Here is an 18,706-nt window from a genome sequence, read left to right as displayed (position 1 = left end):
ATTTTTTTGGAATCGGGGTTGTAGAACAATTTTTTTTATACGCCCACTCTGAAGTGCGGGGGGGAGATACCATTTTTTTTTAACCTCTGTCTGTCCGTCCGTCCGTATCTTCATCTGTCTGAAACACCATTTTTCTCAGCAACCACAAATCATAGCCACTTGATACTTGGTACCAAACTTCAGCTTGGGGTTCTGTCCCGTGTATACCATTTTCAGGTCTGTTGCACTTCGACTTCCTGTTTACCGACTGAAATGTATTTATGAAACATATAGCGTGGATTTACAAAATTTTCGTTACATTTTTCTCAGCAACTACAAATCACAACTGCTTGATATTTGGTACTGAGCTTTAGCTTGGGGTTCTGTATCATGTATACCGTTTTCAGGTCTGTTGTACATTGACTTCCTGTTTACTGACTGAAGGTAATTACGAAATATATAGGGTGGATTTTGACGCTTCAGGAAGCAAAATGCTATTTCAGAATGATGGTTTACCAGGATGCTGTTCTTTACTGCTCTTTACTTACTTGTTTCAGGGTTAATTATTTGTTGAAGTCAACGTTCATAATAAGTGTTGTATTCCTTCGATCGCTTGCATTCTGATATAATCGAGAGCGGGGGGATACGTAAGTTGGTCTTTTTTTTTTCCCTGGACCTTAAAATGTGTGTGTGTATGGGGGGGACTTTTGGAGGGACAGGGTCCCATTGTGTGTGTGTGTGTGTGTGTGTGTGTTTGGGGGGACAGAGTCCCATTGCGGGGGGTATCCCCCCCCAGTATAATGGTCAAGGAAACACTGAAGTTATAACACGATAGTAAGTTACTATAGAAACGATTACATTAACATAAACAGCCGGAACTGCTATCAGAGCTGCTGTTATAGCAAAAAGCTTTCTGACCAATCAGATTTTAAGAATTCATGAGAGCATGCTTTAAGACCATGCTGTTATTTATTCTCAGACTACAAACAAGTGCTGATATTAATCTAGGATGAATTGTACTCTTGTCATTTTTCTCAACATGAAATTTTCCATTTATTTTCGAATCATCTTTATGTTTTCAATTTGGGCACAATTTTTTGAAGCGACGGTTCTAAAAACAGATCTTTGTCTCTAAAGTGAAGTGCACTGAATTTTGACTCGTATTTTTCGAGCCTCTATTCAGGAGCAGGGAGACAATAGCAGAGAGGACAGGCCTGGCTAATATATAAGAGACTCTTGGTTTGGAGGAGGGGGTTTAAGAGTGAGTTTGTGTGAGACGACCACCTCAGTGGTGCTTGGGTCCATAGAACAGCCCCTCCCACCCTACATGGCTTTACTTCTCTAAATAATAGATGAAGCCTCAGGAATGTCAGCGAGTCAGATTAAGAGAAGCAGAGATTAGTTTAATTTGTCGCAGAAGGTTGCACTTGTAGTGTGAATTATCAAGGATTTTTAACCGATGTCTTTTCAGCAAAACCAGCTTGAATCATTATTTTGATTTACAAATCCCAACTAAACACTCTGACAGTGGATTCTGACGTTCGTGTTTAGAGTATGTTTCCCAAACATGCGACTCTATTTTTAATCTTTTAACTTTGGCAGAAATAAAAACGATTGACAGAATCCTGTCTGTAGATGGCACTAGAGTAGCAACAGAACTCGGTGTAAGGAAGGGTTTCTGTTTATATTCTACATATTTGTTGCTACTTTTTCCTTTTTTAAATTTTTTTTTACATCTTGAGACCAAAACCAGCAGCTTACCTTTTCTAGCTTGAGTTATGAGTAATATCAGATTGTGTAGATTCATTAGTATAGAGTCGACTGCAGATTCAGCATTCCAGATTCAAGCCAATTCAGAACTGTGGATTTAAAAGGTTTATTACTGTTTATTACAGGAATGCTAAAATCTTTTCTTTGGTCTTTTTTTTTTTCCTGTTGAGAGAATGTGGCCTCTGTGTCTCTGTCCCAGTGAAGGAGGTGTGGCCTCTGTGTCTCTGTCCCAGTGAAGGAGGTGTGGCCTCTGTGTCTCTGTCCCAGTGAAGGTGTGGCCTCTGTGCCTCAGTCCGACTGAAGGAGGCGTGGCCTCTGTGCCTCTGTCATAGTAAAGGAGGTGTGACTTCTGTGCCTCAGTCCTACTGAAGGAGGCGTGGCCTCTGTGTCTCTGTCCCAGTGAAGGGGGTGTGGCCTCTGTGCCTCAGTCCGACTGAAGGAGGTGTGGCCTCTGTCATAGTCAAGGAGGTGTGACCTCTGTGCCTCAGTCCTACTGAAGGAGGTGTGGCCTCTGTGCCTCTGTCCCAGTGAAGGAGGCGTGGCCTCTGTGCCTCAGACCTACTGAAGGAGGTGTGGCCTCTGTGCCTCAGTCCTACTGAAGGAGGTGTGGCCTCTGTGTCTCTGTCCCAGTGAAGGAGGCGTGGTCTCTGTGCCTCAGTCTGACTGAAGGAGGTGTGGCCTCTGTGCCTCAGTCCTACTGAAGGAGGTGTGGCCTCTGTGTCTTTGTCCCAGTGAAGGAGGCATGGTCTCTGTGCCTCAGTCTGACTGAAGGAGGTGTGGCCTCTGTGCCTCAGTCCTACTGAAGGAGGTGTGGCCTCTGTGTCTCTGTCACAGTGAAGGAGGCGTGGTCTCTGTGCCTCAGTCTGACTGAAGGTGTGGCCTCTGTGCCTCAGTCTGACTGAAGGAGGTGTGACCTCTGTGCCTTAGTCCTACTGAAGGAGGTGTGGCCTCTGTGCCTCAGTCCTACTGAAGGAGGTGTGGCCTCTGTGCCTCTGTCATAGTAAAGGAGGTGTGACCTCTGTGCCTCAGTCCGACTGAAGGTGTGGCCTCTGTGCCTCAGTCCTACTGAAGGAGGTGTGGCCTCTGTGTCTTTGTCCCAGTGAAGGAGGCATGGTCTCTGTGCCTCAGTCCTACTGAAGGAGGTGTGGCCTCTGTGTCTCTGTCACAGTGAAGGAGGCGTGGTCTCTGTGCCTCAGTCTGACTGAAGGTGTGGCCTCTGTGCCTCAGTCTGACTGAAGGAGGTGTGACCTCTGTGCCTTAGTCCTACTGAAGGAGGTGTGGCCTCTGTGCCTCAGTCCTACTGAAGGAGGTGTGGCCTCTGTGCCTCTGTCATAGTAAAGGAGGTGTGACCTCTGTGCCTCAGTCCGACTGAAGGTGTGGCCTCTGTGCCTCAGTCCTACTGAAGGAGGTGTGGCCTCTGTGTCTTTGTCCCAGTGAAGGAGGCATGGTCTCTGTGCCTCAGTCTGACTGAAGGAGGTGTGGCCTCTGTGCCTCAGTCCTACTGAAGGAGGTGTGGCCTCTGTGTCTCTGTCACAGTGAAGGAGGCGTGGTCTCTGTGCCTCAGTCTGACTGAAGGTGTGGCCTCTGTGCCTCAGTCTGACTGAAGGAGGTGTGACCTCTGTGCCTTAGTCCTACTGAAGGAGGTGTGGCCTCTGTGCCTCAGTCCTACTGAAGGAGGTGTGGCCTCTGTGCCTCTGTTATAGTAAAGGAGGTGTGACCTCTGTGCCTCAGTCCTACTGAAGGAGGTGTGGCCTCTGTCCTAGTAAAGGAGGTGTGGCCTCTGTGCCTCTGTCCTAGTAAAGGAGGTGTGACCTCTGTGCCTCAGTCTGACTGAAGGAGGTGTGGCCTCTGTGCCTCTGTCATAGTAAAGGAGGTGCGACCTCTGTGCCTCGGTCCTACTGAAGGCGTTGTGGCCTCTGTGCCTATGTCCTAGTAAAGGCGTGACCTCTGTGCCTCAGTCCGACTGAAGGAGGTGTGGCCTCTGTGCCTCAGTCCTACTGAAGGAGGTGTGGCCTCTGTGCCTCAGTCCTACTGAAGGAGGTGTGGCCTCTGTGTCTCTGTCCCAGTGAAGGAGGCGTGGTCTCTGTGCCTCAGTCTGACTGAAGGTGTGGCCTCTGTGCCTCAGTCTGACTGAAGGAGGTGTGACCTCTGTGCCTTAATCCTACTGAAGGAGGTGTGGCCTCTGTGCCTCAGTCCTACTGAAGGAGGTGTGGCCTCTGTGCCTCAGTCCTACTGAAGGAGGTGTGGCCTCTGTGCCTCTGTCCTAGTAAAGGAGGTGTGACCTCTGTGCCTCAGTCTGACTGAAGGTGTGGCCTCTGTGCCTCAGTCTGACTGAAGGAGGTGTGACCTCTGTGCCTTAGTCCTACTGAAGGAGGTGTGACCTCTGTGCCTCAGTCTGACTGAAGGAGGTGTGGCCTCTGTCCTAGTAAAGGAGGTGTGACCTCTGTGCCTCAGTCCTACTGAAGGAGGTGTGGCCTCTGTGTCTCTGTCCCAGTGAAGGAGGCATGGTCTCTGTGCCTCAGTCCGACTGAAGGAGGTGTGGTCTCTGTGCCTCTGTCCTAGTAAAGGCGGTGTGACTTCTGTGCCTCAGTCTTACTGAAGGAGGTGTGGCTTCTGTGCCTCTGTCCTAGTAAAAGAGGTGTGGCCTTTGTGCCTCAGTCCTAGTGAAGGAGACAGTGTCTGTACCTCTGTCCCATTGAAGGAGGTGTGGTATTTGTGCCTTATTCTCAGTGAAGTAGGTGTGGCCTTTGCGCCTCAGTCCTAATAAAGAAGGTGAGGTCTCTGTGCCTCTGTCCTAGGAAAGGAGGTGTGGCCTTGTGCCGCAGTCTTAGTGGAGGAGGTGTGGCCTTTGGCCACAGTCCCAGTGAAGGAGGTGTGGCCTGTCTGCCTCAGGTCTACTGAAGGAAGACTGACCTCTAATTTAGTCCCAGTGAAAGAGGTGTGCTCTTTGTGCTTATCAGTCTCAGTAAAGGAGGTGTGGCCTCTGTGCCCCTGTCCCAATGAAGAAAGCATAACTTTCGTGCCTCAGTCCTACTGAAAGAGTTATGGCACCTGTGCTTCAGTTTCAGGGAAAGAGGTGTGGTCTATGTGCTTATCAGATTTACTGAAGGAAGTGTGGCCTCTGTATTTTTCAGACCTAGTGAAGGAGGTGTGGCCTCTGTACCTTATTCTCTGTGAAGGAGGTGTGGCCTCTGTACCTTATTCTCTGTGAAGGAGGTGTGGTCTCTGTACCTTATTCTCTGTGAAGGAGGTGTGGCCTCTGTACCTTATTCTCTGTGAAGGAGGTGTGGCCTCTGTATCTTATTCTCTGTGAAGGAGGCGTGGCCTCTGTACCTTATTCTCTGTGAAGGAGGTGTGGCCTCTGTATCTTATTCTCTGTGAAGCAGGTGTGGCCTCTGTACCTTATTCTCTCTGAAGCAGGTGTGGCCTCTGTACCTTATTCTCTCTGAAGCAGGTGTGGCCTCTGTACCTTATTCTCTTTGAAGGAGGTGTGGCCTCTGTACCTTATTCTCTGTGAAGCAGGTGTGGCCTCTATATCTTATTCTCTGTGAGGAGGTGTGGCCTCTGTACCTTATTCTCTGTGAGGAGGTGTGGCCTCTGTACCTTATTCTCTGTGAAGGAGGTGTGGCCTCTGTACCTTATTCTCTGTGAAGGAGGTGTGGCCTCTGTATCTTATTCTCTGTGAAGCAGGTGTGGCCTCTGTACCTTGTTCTCTCTGAAGCAGGTGTGGCCTCTGTACCTTATTCTCTCTGAAGCAGGCGTGGCCTCTGTACCTTATTCTCTTATGAAGGAGGTGTGGCCTCTGTACCTTATTCTCTGTGAAGCAGGTGTGGCCTCTATAGCTTATTCTCTGTGAGGAGGTGTGGCCTCTGTACCTTATTCTCTGTGAAGGAGGTGTGGCCTCTATATCTTATTCTCTGTGAGGAGGTGTGGCCTCTGTACCTTATTCTCTGTGAAGGAAGTGTGCCTCTGTACCTTATTCTTTGTGGAGGTGTGGCCTCTGTGCCTTATTCTCTGTGAAGCAGGTGTGGCCTCTGTACCTTATTCTCTGTGAAGCAGGTGTGGCCTCTGTACCTTATTCTCTGTGAAGCAGGTGTGGCCTCTGTACCTTATTCTCTTTGAAGGAGGTGTGGCCTCTGTACCTTATTCTCTGTGAAGCAGGTGTGGCCTCTATATCTTATTCTCTGTGAGGAGGTGTGGCCTCTGTACCTTATTCTCTGTGAAGGAGGTGTGGCCTCTATATCTTATTCTCTGTGAAGCAGGTGTGGCCTCTATAGCTTATTCTCTGTGAGGAGGTGTGGCCTCTGTACCTTATTCTCTGTGAAGGAGGTGTGGCCTCTATATCTTATTCTCTGTGAAGCAGGTGTGGCCTCTATAGCTTATTCTCTGTGAGGAGGTGTGGCCTCTGTATCTTATTCTCTGTGAAGGAGGTGTGGCCTCTGTATTTTTCAGACCTAGTGAAGGTGGTGTGGCCTCTGTACCTTATTCTCTGTGAAGGAGGTGTGGCCTCTGTACCTTATTCTCTGTGAAGGAGGTGTGGCCTCTGTGCCTGCCAGTCTCTTACATTCATGATTAAAAATCCTGTTTAAATGCCATAACCATAAAGCTTAGCACAAAGAATTCATCGTTAGCAGACACACAGCAGCCACCAACATAAACGGAGCGAAATCAAATGCTCCACAACTCCCCTGATTGTTTAAAAGAAAGAAAGAAAGCACAAATTCATTCATCACACACTTGTGAAATTTCCTCTCCGCATTTAACCCATCTGAAGCAGTGAACACACACATGAGCAATGAGCGCACACACATACCCAGAGCAGTGGGCAGCCATGCTAACAGCACCCGGGGAGCAGTTGGGAGTTAGGGGCCTCGCTCAAGGGCACCTCAGCCCAAGGCCGTCCCATATTAACCTAACCGCATGTCTTTGGATTGTGGGGGAAACCGGAGCACCCGGAGGAAACCCACGCAGACACAGGGAGAACATGCAAACTCCACACAGAAAGGCCCTCGCTGGGGCCTTCTTGCTGTGAGGCGACAGCGCTAACCACTACACCACCACTACTCATTTCAGTATCAGTATCAGTACTGATATCAACAAATACGAGAAAATAGACTCAAACTCCTACTGGGTCTGAATAAATGGTATCACTGCATCCCTGGGTTTTATGTTTGTGGTTTGATGAGATCAGTTTGAACCTGTAGTTTTCTACCCTGTTTAAACCTTTGATCTGTTTTGTATCTTGTTTTATAAGCATTAAATTTTCAACTAATCGTATAAAACGCATCTAATGTGCAGGAAATTTGTATATACAGTATTTTAAAAATTTCCCTCACATGTCAGTCACACCGTTAAGAAGGAACATCATAAATCCGGTGTAAAAAGTTTATGATTGCATTTAAATTTCTCCACAAAATGTCGTAAAGGGTGTTGTTCCACTTACCTTGGCATTCTCCCATTTCCTGACTGTAATACAATGTGATTGTCGCTAATTTTATCACTCCCTCATCACCCTTTGAATATTTGGCTTTCAACAACAATTACACTGCGTAATCTGTTCCATATTTGGCCCACACTACTCAAATCACGACTTCCTAAAGTGTGCATTTCTACCTTACACTTGTATTTCTGTGTATTTCGGTTGATCTGTTGCCAATAAGTTAAGTAGCTCTTGGGCATGACATCATTCGTCGATGGTATTTGAGTTTTGTATGTTTCCTGCAATTAGGTTTTAAGAGCATTGCTGAGCTCAAAATTATCAATGTGTCTTACTGAATATCAAAAGCCTTGAGTGCTTGGCAGCGTTGAAGCCTCCAATCGACAAACCCCAGAACTAGACATTAATCGGACGGTTTGTTTTTATATTGCCGTGCTCACCGGATTAGCTAAAGATCGATTTAACATGTGTGCTTTCTTTTCTCCTTCCACTAAGACTTAATTCAGCTTTCACTGGCACATACAGTAGTGCTATTCACAACTGTTTTGGATTCTGGTTCCTCCTTTTAATGATTTTTTTGTCTGTTTCTAAGCACTTCGCTCAGCAGGTCTGCTGTTTCTCGCAGGATCAGTGGCAGGTCGCCCTTGGAATATTGTTCCCGACTGCATCAGGAATAGGGCTGGGTATCACAGTCAATTTCCGAGATCGATTCGATTTCGATTCTTAGGGTTTTAAATTGATTAATCACGATTCGATTTGATTCGATTCGATTCAATCTGAATCAGTTCAATCTGCTCTTAAATAATGAAAATATCTCCATACAATACGTTGCAAAATACACGTCTTTATTTTGTAAATTTGACAGTTCACACGTAACTGTAAACAAAACTGTCATCTTCCTGTAATTAAAAATTCGAGTACCTGAATGAGCTGCCTGAATCCTTCATTTCCCACTACCGAGTATGGGCGTAAATCTCTGCAAACAAAAGTTGCGATGGCCTGTTATCTTTATGGCCCGCGGAGACTCTGATGGTAATGCTAGCAGGTCCTTCAGTTTCTTTTGTTTTGCTCCGGGCGGCTTGCTCCAGAAACTCAATCTGCTCAAAGGAAGGTCAGTTTTATAGCTTCTCTAAAGAGCTAAACTGTTTTCAGCTGTGCTAACATGATTGTACAAGGGTTTTCTAATCATCCATTAGCCTTCTGAGGCAATGAGCAAACACATTGTACCATTAGAACACTGGAGTGAGAGTTGCTGGAAATGGGCCTCTATACACCTATGGAGATATTGCACCAAAAACCAGACATTTGCAGCTAGAATAGTCATTTACCACATTAGCAATGTATAGAGTGGATTTCTGATTAGTTTAAAGTGATCTTCATTGAAAAGAACAGTGCTTTTCTTTCAAAAATAAGGACATTTCAAAGTGACCCCAAACTTTTGAACGGTAGTGTACTTATTCGTGTCCTTCTGTTTTAGCTGTTGAATTTTATATGACCTTCTCTCAGACTTAAGGCCAATTTATGCTGACAACGCAGTCCTCGCAGACGGTGTCGCAGACAGTGTCTGCGTAGCCCCCCCACCTTCGCAGACGCTCTGCGCGCACCTCCCAAAAATTGTGACCACCGCAGAAGCCTCGCAGACAAGAGGGCTCTGATTGGTCCACTCTACATCCGCTGTACACGCACTTCCGCTTCCCTACTTTCCCAGTTTGTTTTGTTTTCACGACCAGCATTTTTAAAAACACGAGCGAAGATGGAGCAGCACGAAGAGCGGTTGATCGAGGAAGTGAGGAAGTACGTACATCTATACGACTCCAGTTCTAGTCATTATAAGTAACCGGAGGATAAACACTCCACTAACCACACCCACCAACTACTCCTAGCGACTTCGCGCCCCCTTGCGTTGTGCCGGTGAATAACATCGCTCACGCCTATTATCCCCGCTCAGCAATAAATTACAACTGTCTGCGAAAAGCTGTCTGCAAAAGCCGTGTCGCACAAGCATGCAGAGGCCTTTACAGTCTAGTGCACTAGTTATGTTCTACACTGATATTCATGTTATAGTATATCCTGTGTAGTGAGTATATTTAACAGTTATTCCACAAAATCGAGTCGTACATGAGCTGATAGCCGACAAGGAGCGTAGCGCCGAGTTGGCTATAATCCATGTACGACGAGATTGAGTGGAATAACTGTTTTATTCCATCCACATTCACTGGATTTTGAGAAACAGAGCATTTTTGTTATTTTTTTGCAAATTCAATAAATAAAAACTTTATACAAAATGTCCGACAAAATAATTTCCGCTTAGAATGTAAACAAACCGGCGAAACGACAGTAGCAATTTGTGAAAAATGCGATAATAATAATTATTGAAAAATAAAAAAGATACAGTCTTACCACTGAATACTTTCATTCCATTATTATTTTTTAATTTTTTTTTATTTTTTGGGGTTTTGTTTTCGAGTACAGTTTTTATTTCGTCCTCGGTTGGTTCAGCAACACATGCCGCCATTTTGTTTTTCTCTACTCACTGTATATGAACTGATATCCTAGTAGTAGAGTAGCCAATCAGAGCGCACGATTGCTCATATCCAGTGAATGTGGATAGAATAAATAGTGAATACTGTATATGTCTGTCTGGATTTGGGTCTCGCTGTGTATTTCTTATTTATAAAGAAATATAAATTGCTGTGTGAGGACGAGGTGGCAAGTTTTTTTTTTTTTGGATTCCTGGTTACATAAGTAATGGAAAACAGAAATAAATATTAATCAGCAGAAAAAACGTACTACGGCCAAATACATGAAATTTAACACATCTTGCACACATTCTTCCAGAAGCAGTATAAAATAGCTTGGATTAAAACTCAAATGCAAGTTTTTCAATGAATTTGACAGCCCTGATTTAAAATGGCGGAGGTTAGCTGGTCTCGAATGGTTGGCAAGGTGACTCAATACACGTAGCCTGCTTTAAGAGGAGAGAGAGTGTTATCCTGTCTGTACTCGACACTGAGAATGAGTGAAGTGTAGTCTTCTTTTCAGGGACAGCTTGTCTAATCTCTTCAGCAGAGCTCATGTACCGTGTGTGGGTGGGTGGGTAGGTGTGTGTCATTTTTTTGCACATCTATTTCCTCCAGGCCAGTGCCTCCTCACGTGCCGCTGGGCTTTGCTGAGTTATCTCCTCCTATTTATATATCCTCTCTATCGTTGGTACTTCACTTCCTCTAAAGCAGCCAGTCCCTCTATCCATTGACAGACTACATCTCCGATAGATCCAAGATCCTGCTTTACTTCGATGCTGGAACTTTTTCAAGCCTAACTTATCATTTAGTCGTTGTTGCTACCGAGATACGAATACAAAGAACAGTCACTAAGCTAGTGTGTGTTTCTGAAGGAGCTAATACTTTGAGTACATTGATTACCACTCAGATCACACGAATAACCTTTTCAGGCTAAAATGGGCGTTTTTGGCTCGGCTAAAAGGGCTGGGAACGTGGTGCAAACGTCCATGTCGCTTCCATGTGTGTGAATTTGTTATTTGAACAAATCAGACACTAATTCTACTCGTCTCTCATATTGTTCTCATTTCTTCTTCTTCTTTTTGCTGTAGTACTTTATTTTTACAGTCTAAAAGGAAAATAGAAATTTAATTGGACTTTTATGTCAAAGTCCTTCCCACACCATTCTTGGCGCGTTTGGCAGCGCCGATCTCCGTTTCGTAGCCCTCGGCCTCTCGCCTATATTGCATAGCTAGGGTTACAGTGGGGGGCGTGTCCTCTGGTAACCGCAAGAGTTTGACTCCCCACTCGCATCTGTATTGCAGCATGCCTTGCCAGATGGCAGTAGGCGCCATTTTTATGATGGTCTTTGGTATGACCTGACCGCAAGTAGAACTCTCGATCTCCCAATCGAGAGGCGGACACGCTAACCACTAGGCCACTCGCCGGTTATTTTTTACAGTCTAAAAAGAAATTTAATTGGACTTTTATGTGGTGCTAATAAATGGCCGTGTATGTGATTATTACATTATTGTTATGCCTTTATTATTAAAATGGTGTTAAATCACTAATCAGTCAGTCATTATACCTATCACAAGTTATTTTCAGCCAGAATATCAGTAACTCATCTTTTTCTTTCCTTCACTCATTTCTTGGTAATAACTTGACGCATGTAGCATTCTTTCAGATTTCGACAGAGCTCCACTGATCTCTTTGGCACTAATACTGTAGGTCTGTTGAGATACTGTATCTCTCTCTGTCTCAGTCTGCATCCTGAAGCTCTGTAGCCTGTCAATAACAGCGCTCAGCTGATCAGTGGAGTGTGCCAGAGGTGCTCCAGGGTTCTGTGTATTATAGAAGCGAGTGGTGCAGCCAGGACTTCATTTCAGCTAAAATCTGCAGTATGAGTGGTGGTGGCACTTTAGCACAAACTACTGAAAAAATTAATTCAGGCTAAAACAGAAAGGTCTCAGTGTTAACTTTTTCAATGAGCCTTCGACACCCATGACCCTGTCACCGGTTCACCGGTTGTCCTTTGGATCCTTGGACCACTTTTGGTAGGTACTAACCACTGCATCCCGGGAACACCCCACAAGGTGTACCATTTTGGAGATGCTCAGATCCAGTCATCTAGCCATCACAATTTGGCCCTCATCAAAGTTACTCAGATCCTTACGCTTGCCCATTTTTCCTGCTTCCAACACATGAACTTCAAGAACCAACTGTTCTCTTGCTGCATAATAGTGGTGCTTGAAAGTTTGTGAACCCTTTAGAATTTTCTATATTTCTGCTTAAATATGACCGAAAACATCATCAGATTTTCACACAAGTCCTAAAAGTAGATAAAGAGAACCCAGTTAAACAAATGAGACAAAAATATTATACTTGGTCATTTATTGATTGAGGAAAATGATCCAATATTACATATCTGTGAGTGGCAAAAGTATGTGAACCTCTAGGATTAGCCATTAATTTGAAGGTGAAATTAGAGTCAGGTGTTTTCGATCAATGGGATGACAATCAGGTGTGAGTGGGCACCCTGTTTTATTTAAAGAACAGGGATCTATCAAAGTCTGATCGTCACAACACATGTTTGTGGAAGTGTATCATGGCACAAACAAAGGAGATTTCTGAGGACCTCAGAAAAAGTGTTGTTGATGCTCATCAGGCTGGAAAAGGTTACAAAACCATCTTTAAAGAGTTTGGACTCCACCAATCCACAGTCAGACAGATTGTGTACAAATGGAGGAAATTCAAGACCATTGTTGCCCTCCCCAGGAGTGGTCGACCAACAAAGATCACTCCAGTAGCAAGGCATGTAATAGTCGGCGAGGTCACAAAAGACCCCAGGGTAACTTCTAAGCAACTGAAGGCCTCGCTCACATTGGCTAATGTTAATATTCATGAGTCCACCATCAGGAGAACACTGAAAAACAATGGTGTGCATGGCAGGGTTGCAAGGAGAAAGCCACTGCTGTCCAAAAAGAACATTGCTGCTCGTCTGCAGTTTGCTAAAGATCACGTGGACAAGCCAGAAGGCAATTGGAAAAATATTTTGTGGACGGATGAGACCAAAACAGAACTTTTTGGTTGAAATGAGAAGCGTTATGTTTGGTGAAAGGAAAACACTGGATTCCAGCATAAGAACCTTATCCCATCTGTGAAACATGGTGGTGGTAGTATCATGGTTTGGGCCTGTTTTGCTGCATCTGGGCCAGGACTGCTTGCCATCATTGATGGAACAATGAATTCTGAATTATACCAGCGAATTCTAAAGGAAAATGTCAGGACATCTGTCCATGAACTGAATCTCAAGAGAAGGTGGGTCATGCAGCAAGACAACGACCCTAAGCACACAACTCGTTCTACCAAAGAATGGTTAAAGAAGAATAAAGTTAATGGTTTGGAATGGCCAAGTCAAAGTCCTGACCTTAATCAAATGGAAATGTTGTGGAAGGACCTGAAGCGAGCAGTTCATGTGAGGAAACCCACCAACATCCCAGAGTTGAAGCTGTTCTGTACAGAGAAATGGGCTAAAATTCCTCCAAGCCGGTGTGCAGGACTGATCAACAGTTACTGGAAATGTTTAGTTGCAGTTATTGCTGCACAAGGGGGTCACACCAGATACTGAAAGCAAAGGTTCACAAACTTTTGCCACTCACAGATGTGTAACATTGGATCATTTTCCTCAATAAATAAATGACCAAGTATAATATTTTTGTCTCATTTGTTTAACTGGGTTCTCTTTATCTACTTTTAGGACTTGTGTGAAAATCTGATGATGTTTTAGGTCATATTTATGCAGAAATATAGAAAATTCTAAAGGGTTCACAAACTTTCAAGCACCAGTGTATATCCCACCCCTTGACAGTTGCCACTGTAATGAGATAATCAATGCGATTCACTTTACTGGTCAGTGGTCTTAGGCCGAATCCCATTTCACCCCTTGGACCAACCCCTTGGCCCTTCCCCTCCATTTTGCGCGTTCACGTGAAGGGGTAGGGGTATCCCAATCCCAGTTAACGCGGAGGGGTAGGGGAACGGGTAGGGCTTCTGTACCCCTCCAAACGGAGATTTTCCTGGAGCTGACTCCGAACGAAGGGGTTTGAGTGATTTCCCACAATGCCATGCGGATTTCAGCGAGATTTCATGCGGATTTCAGAAAGATGGCGGTTCCCGCGGCGAAAGATTGTCATAAATGTATTTTCTCCATTATTTACGTGTTTTAAGTTGTTATCCAGAGGAAACACGCCGCTTGATTTGCTTTCGAGCTGAGAATGAGCAGCGATTTCTGAAATCCAAGCTGCTGCTAAAAAGCTTTGGGAGTGAGTATTGTTTTCGGTTGCTTGACTGCGTACGTTTTGTTCTGTTATTCTCGCTTTTATTGTTTACATGAGTGTTCTGACACCACATTCTGTCGGATGTGGTGCACGAAGCGCCAAAGATATCCCATTCAGTGGTGTTAGTTAACAAATCACACCCTGCCAGCAGAGATCTCTGGCTCTGACTGTAGCGGCTGTTCGCAGCCAATGACGCATTTGGTCGCGTTTTGCTAACGTAAACGCTGACGGAGGTACGCGATGACGTATGCAATCATTGAAGGGCTATCCCAATATGTAAGGGTTGAATTTCAAGCCCTATCCCTTGTAGCTCAGTTTCAAGGGGAAGGGCCAAGGGGAAGGGGGAGGGGTAGGGGTAGAAATTAGAATTGGGATTGGGCCTTAATATATGTTATGGCTGATATATATTTATTCTATCCACATTCACTGGATATGAGCAATTGCGTGATCTTATTGGCTACTCTACTACTAGGCTATCAGCTCATATATCATGAGTAGAGAAAAACAAAATGGCAGAGCGTGTTGCTGAATCAACCGAGGACGAAATAAAAACTCTACTCAAAAATAAAACTCCAAAAAATACAAAAATGAAACAAAATATGGAATAAAAATATTTGATGGTGAGAACATCTCATCTCATTATCTCTAGCCGCTTTATCCTGTTCTACAGGGCCGCAGGCAAGCTGGAGCCTATCCCAGCTGACTACGGGCGAAAGGCGGGGTACACCCTGGACAAGTCGCCAGGTCATCACAGGGCTGACACATAGACACAGACAACCATTCACACTCACATTCACACCTACGGTCAATTTAGAGTCACCAGTTAACCTAACCTGCATGTCTTTGGACTGTGGGGGAAACCGGAGCACCCTGAGGAAACCCACGCGGACACGGGGAGAACATGCAAACTCCGCACAGAAAGGCCCTCACCGGCCACGGGGCTCGAACCCGGACCTTCTTGCTGTGAGGCGACAGCGCTAACCACTATACCACCGTGCCGCCCCTTTATTGAATTTGCAAAAAATAAAAATGCTTTGTTTCTCAAAATCCAGTGAATGTGGAGAGAATAAACCAGTTATTCCACTCTATCTCGTTGTACATGGCTTATAGGGTCATCAGCTCATGTATGACTTGATTTCGTGGAATAACTTAATTTTATATATATATTATTCTTTATATAAATCAGGAATCAACAGAGACCTCTCGTTGCCATTTGGGTCACTGTCAGGGTCTCTTAATATGTCCATTTTTAGATATGAACATTCAGAACCGGAAACGATTTTTTTTTTTTTTGACAGTGCACGCGTGTGGATTTATCTGTAGGTGTAGCCTGTTCCTCATCTCACACACACTCTCTTGTCTAAGAGGTGCCATTGATTGCCTCCTCAACCAGCTCTGATTTATGTGAACAACTGGTACTCGTAATCTTCATTCCTCACTGATGTCAGAGTTTAGCCTAAACCTTTCCTGCAAGCCTAGCTTAATATTTTCTAATAATGTTATTAGGATCAGAGTGATTTGGTTTGTCAGTGGAGACGAATCAGTCAGTCGTGAAATTTTATCATGTGCTAACCTGATTTCTGGAAGGGATTTGTCATATTCATGAATCTTCTCTGCTCTGCTACAGTCAAGCTAAAAAGTCTGCACACCCCTTTCACCTTCTCCATGTTTTATTACGTTACAGTCTTATTCTGCAATAGATTGAGCTAATTTTTTGTCGCAAATTTCTACACAAAATAGCCCATAATGACAAAGTGAACGCAGGTTTTTAGACATTTGTGCCAATTTATTAAAAATCAAAATGTAAAATAGCATATGTACACAAGTGTGCACACCCTTTGATATGACACCCAAAAGTGAGCTGAGGTGCATTTTGTTTCCACTGATACTGCTTGAGATGTTTCTACAATTTAATTGGAGTCCACCTGTGGTAAATTCAATTGATTGGACATGATTGGGGATTGCCAACACCTGCCTATATAAGGTCCCACAGTTGACAGTGCATTTCAGAGCAAACTCCAAGCCATGGGGTCAAAGGAATCATCTGCAGACTTCAGAAACAGGATTGTGTCAAGGCATAGATCTGGAGCAGGGTACAGAAAAATTGATGCAGCTTTACAGGTCCCAAAGAGCACAGTGGCCACCATCATTCGTAAATGGAAGAAGGTTGGAACCACCAAGAATCTTCCTAGACCTGGCCGCCCGGCCAAACTGAGCGATCGGGAAAGACGGGTCTTGGCCAGGAAGGTGAGCAGGAACCCAGTGGTCACTCTGACAGTGCTCCAGTGTATCGTTGTGGAGATAGGAGAACCTTTCAGAAGATCAACCATCCAGGCAGCACTCCACAAATCAGGCCTTTATGGTAGAGTGGCCAGACAGAAGCGACTCCTGAGTAAAAAAGCACATGACAGCCTGCTTGGAGTTTGCCAAAAGGCACCTTGAGGACTCTCAAACCATGAGAAACAAGATTCTCTGGTCTGATGAAATCAAAATTGAACTTTTTGGCCTGAATACCAAGCGTCACGTCTGGAGGAAACCAGGCACCGCTCATCACTTGGCTAATGCCATCCCTACAGTGAAGCATGGTGGTGGCAGCATCATGATGTGGGGATGTTTTTCAGCAGCGGGCACGGGGCAACTAGTCCTGATAGAGGGAAAATGAATGCAGCTAAGTACACCGAGATCCTTGAAGAAAACCTGCTCCAGAGCGCTCTGGACCTCAGACTGGGGCAAAGGTTTACCTTCCAACATGACAATGACCCGAAGTACACAGCCAAGAGAACAAAGAAGTGGCTTCAGAGAAAGTCTGTGAATGTCCTTGAGTGGCCCAGCCAGAGCCCAGACCTGAATCCAATTGAACACCTGTGGAAGGAGCTGAAAATGGCTGTGTACCGACGCTCCCCATCCAACCTGACGGAGCTAGCAAGGATATGCCAAGAGGAATGGGCAAAAATGTCCAGAAACAAGTGTGCCAAGCTCATAGCTTCTTTCCCAAGATGCCTTGAAGCTGTAATTGCTGCCAAAGGTGCATCAACCAAGTATTAGGCTAAGGGTATGTACAGATATGTAACTCCTAAATAACCTATTTTTGTCAGTAAAATAAAATTGCATATTTTCGAAAAATCTGCCTTCATTTTGTCATTATGGGCTATTTTGTGTAGAATTTTGTGACAAAAAATGAACTCAATCTATTGTAGAATAAGTCTGTAACATAATAAAATGTGGAGAAAGTGAAAGGGGTGTGCAGACTTTTCAGCCTGACTATAAGTCTAGCTAACATTAGCTAACCTGACAGGATTTCTGAGAAGAATTTAAGTTATATTCTTACATTTTCTTACACAGCTAATACTAGCCAAGTATCTAACATGCACCAACCTGAAAGGATTTCTGAGAGGAATGTTTCGTATTCATAAATCTTCAACAGCGATAACAAGTTAACATTTTAATCTACGAGAATTTCTGCGAAGAATTTTGTCTTGTTCTTACATTGCCCCTGTTAGTACTAGTCAATAATTTAAAATGCGCTAAACTAACAGGATTTCTGAGAGGAATCTAACCTGAGAAGATTTCTGAGTCATATTCATAAATTTTGACCACTAAGACGAACAAGCTAACATGCTAAACTGACAGGATTCTTGATCCGTACATAAGTCATACTTACGAATCTTCACTGTGACTAGCCAAGCTAACCTGCGCTAACCTGAGAAGATTTGTGAGTTATATTCATAAATTTTGACCACCAAGCTAACATGCTAAACTGACAGGATCCATTTACAGGTCAGACTCATAAATCTTCACTGTGACTAGCCAACAAGCTAACCTAAGAAGATTTCTGAATTACATTCATACATCTCATCTCATTATCTCTAGCCGCTTTATCCTGTTCTACAGGGTCGCAGCAAGCTGGAGCCTATCCCAGCTGACTACGGGCGAAAGGCGGGGTACACCCTGGACAAGTCGCCAGGTCATCACAGGGCTGACGCATAGACACAGACAACCATTCACACTCACATTCACACCTACGGTCAATTTAGAGTCACCAGTTAACCTAACCTGCATGTCTTTGGACTGTGGGGGGAAACCGGAGCACCCGGAGGAAACCCATGCGGACACGGGGAGAACATGCAAACTCCGCACAGAAAGGCCCTCACCGGCCACGGGGCTCGAACCCGGACCTTCTTGCTGTGAGGCGACAGCGCCAACCACTACACCACCGTGCCGCCCCACATTCATACATCTTCACTGCTAAGACTAGCAGGCTAACATGCTAAACTGACAGGTTTCTTGATCTGTATACAAGTCATACTCATGAATCTTCACTGTGACTAGCCAACAAGCTAACCTGCAAAGATTTCTGAGTCATGTTCTTAAACCTTCACTGCTAAAACTAACAACCAACAGGATTCTTGATCTGTATACAAGTCCATCCATTATCTGTAGCCGCTTATCCTGTCCTACAGGGTCGCAGGCAAGCTGGAGCCTATCCCAGCTGACTATGGGTGAGACAAGTCGCCAGGTCATCACAGGGCTGACACATAGACACAGACAACCATTCACATTCACACCTACGGTCAATTTAGAGTCACCAATTAGCCTAGCCTGCATGTCTTTGGATTGTGGGGGAAACCGGAGCACCCAGAGGAAACACGGGGAGAACATGCAAACTCCACACAGAAAGGCCC

This window comes from Neoarius graeffei, chromosome 8 (assembly GCF_027579695.1).
Source record: "Neoarius graeffei isolate fNeoGra1 chromosome 8, fNeoGra1.pri, whole genome shotgun sequence".
Taxonomy (NCBI): domain Eukaryota; kingdom Metazoa; phylum Chordata; class Actinopteri; order Siluriformes; family Ariidae; genus Neoarius; species Neoarius graeffei.
The sequence above is the reverse complement of the archived record's forward strand: the minus strand, read 5'-3'. Positions refer to the sequence as shown.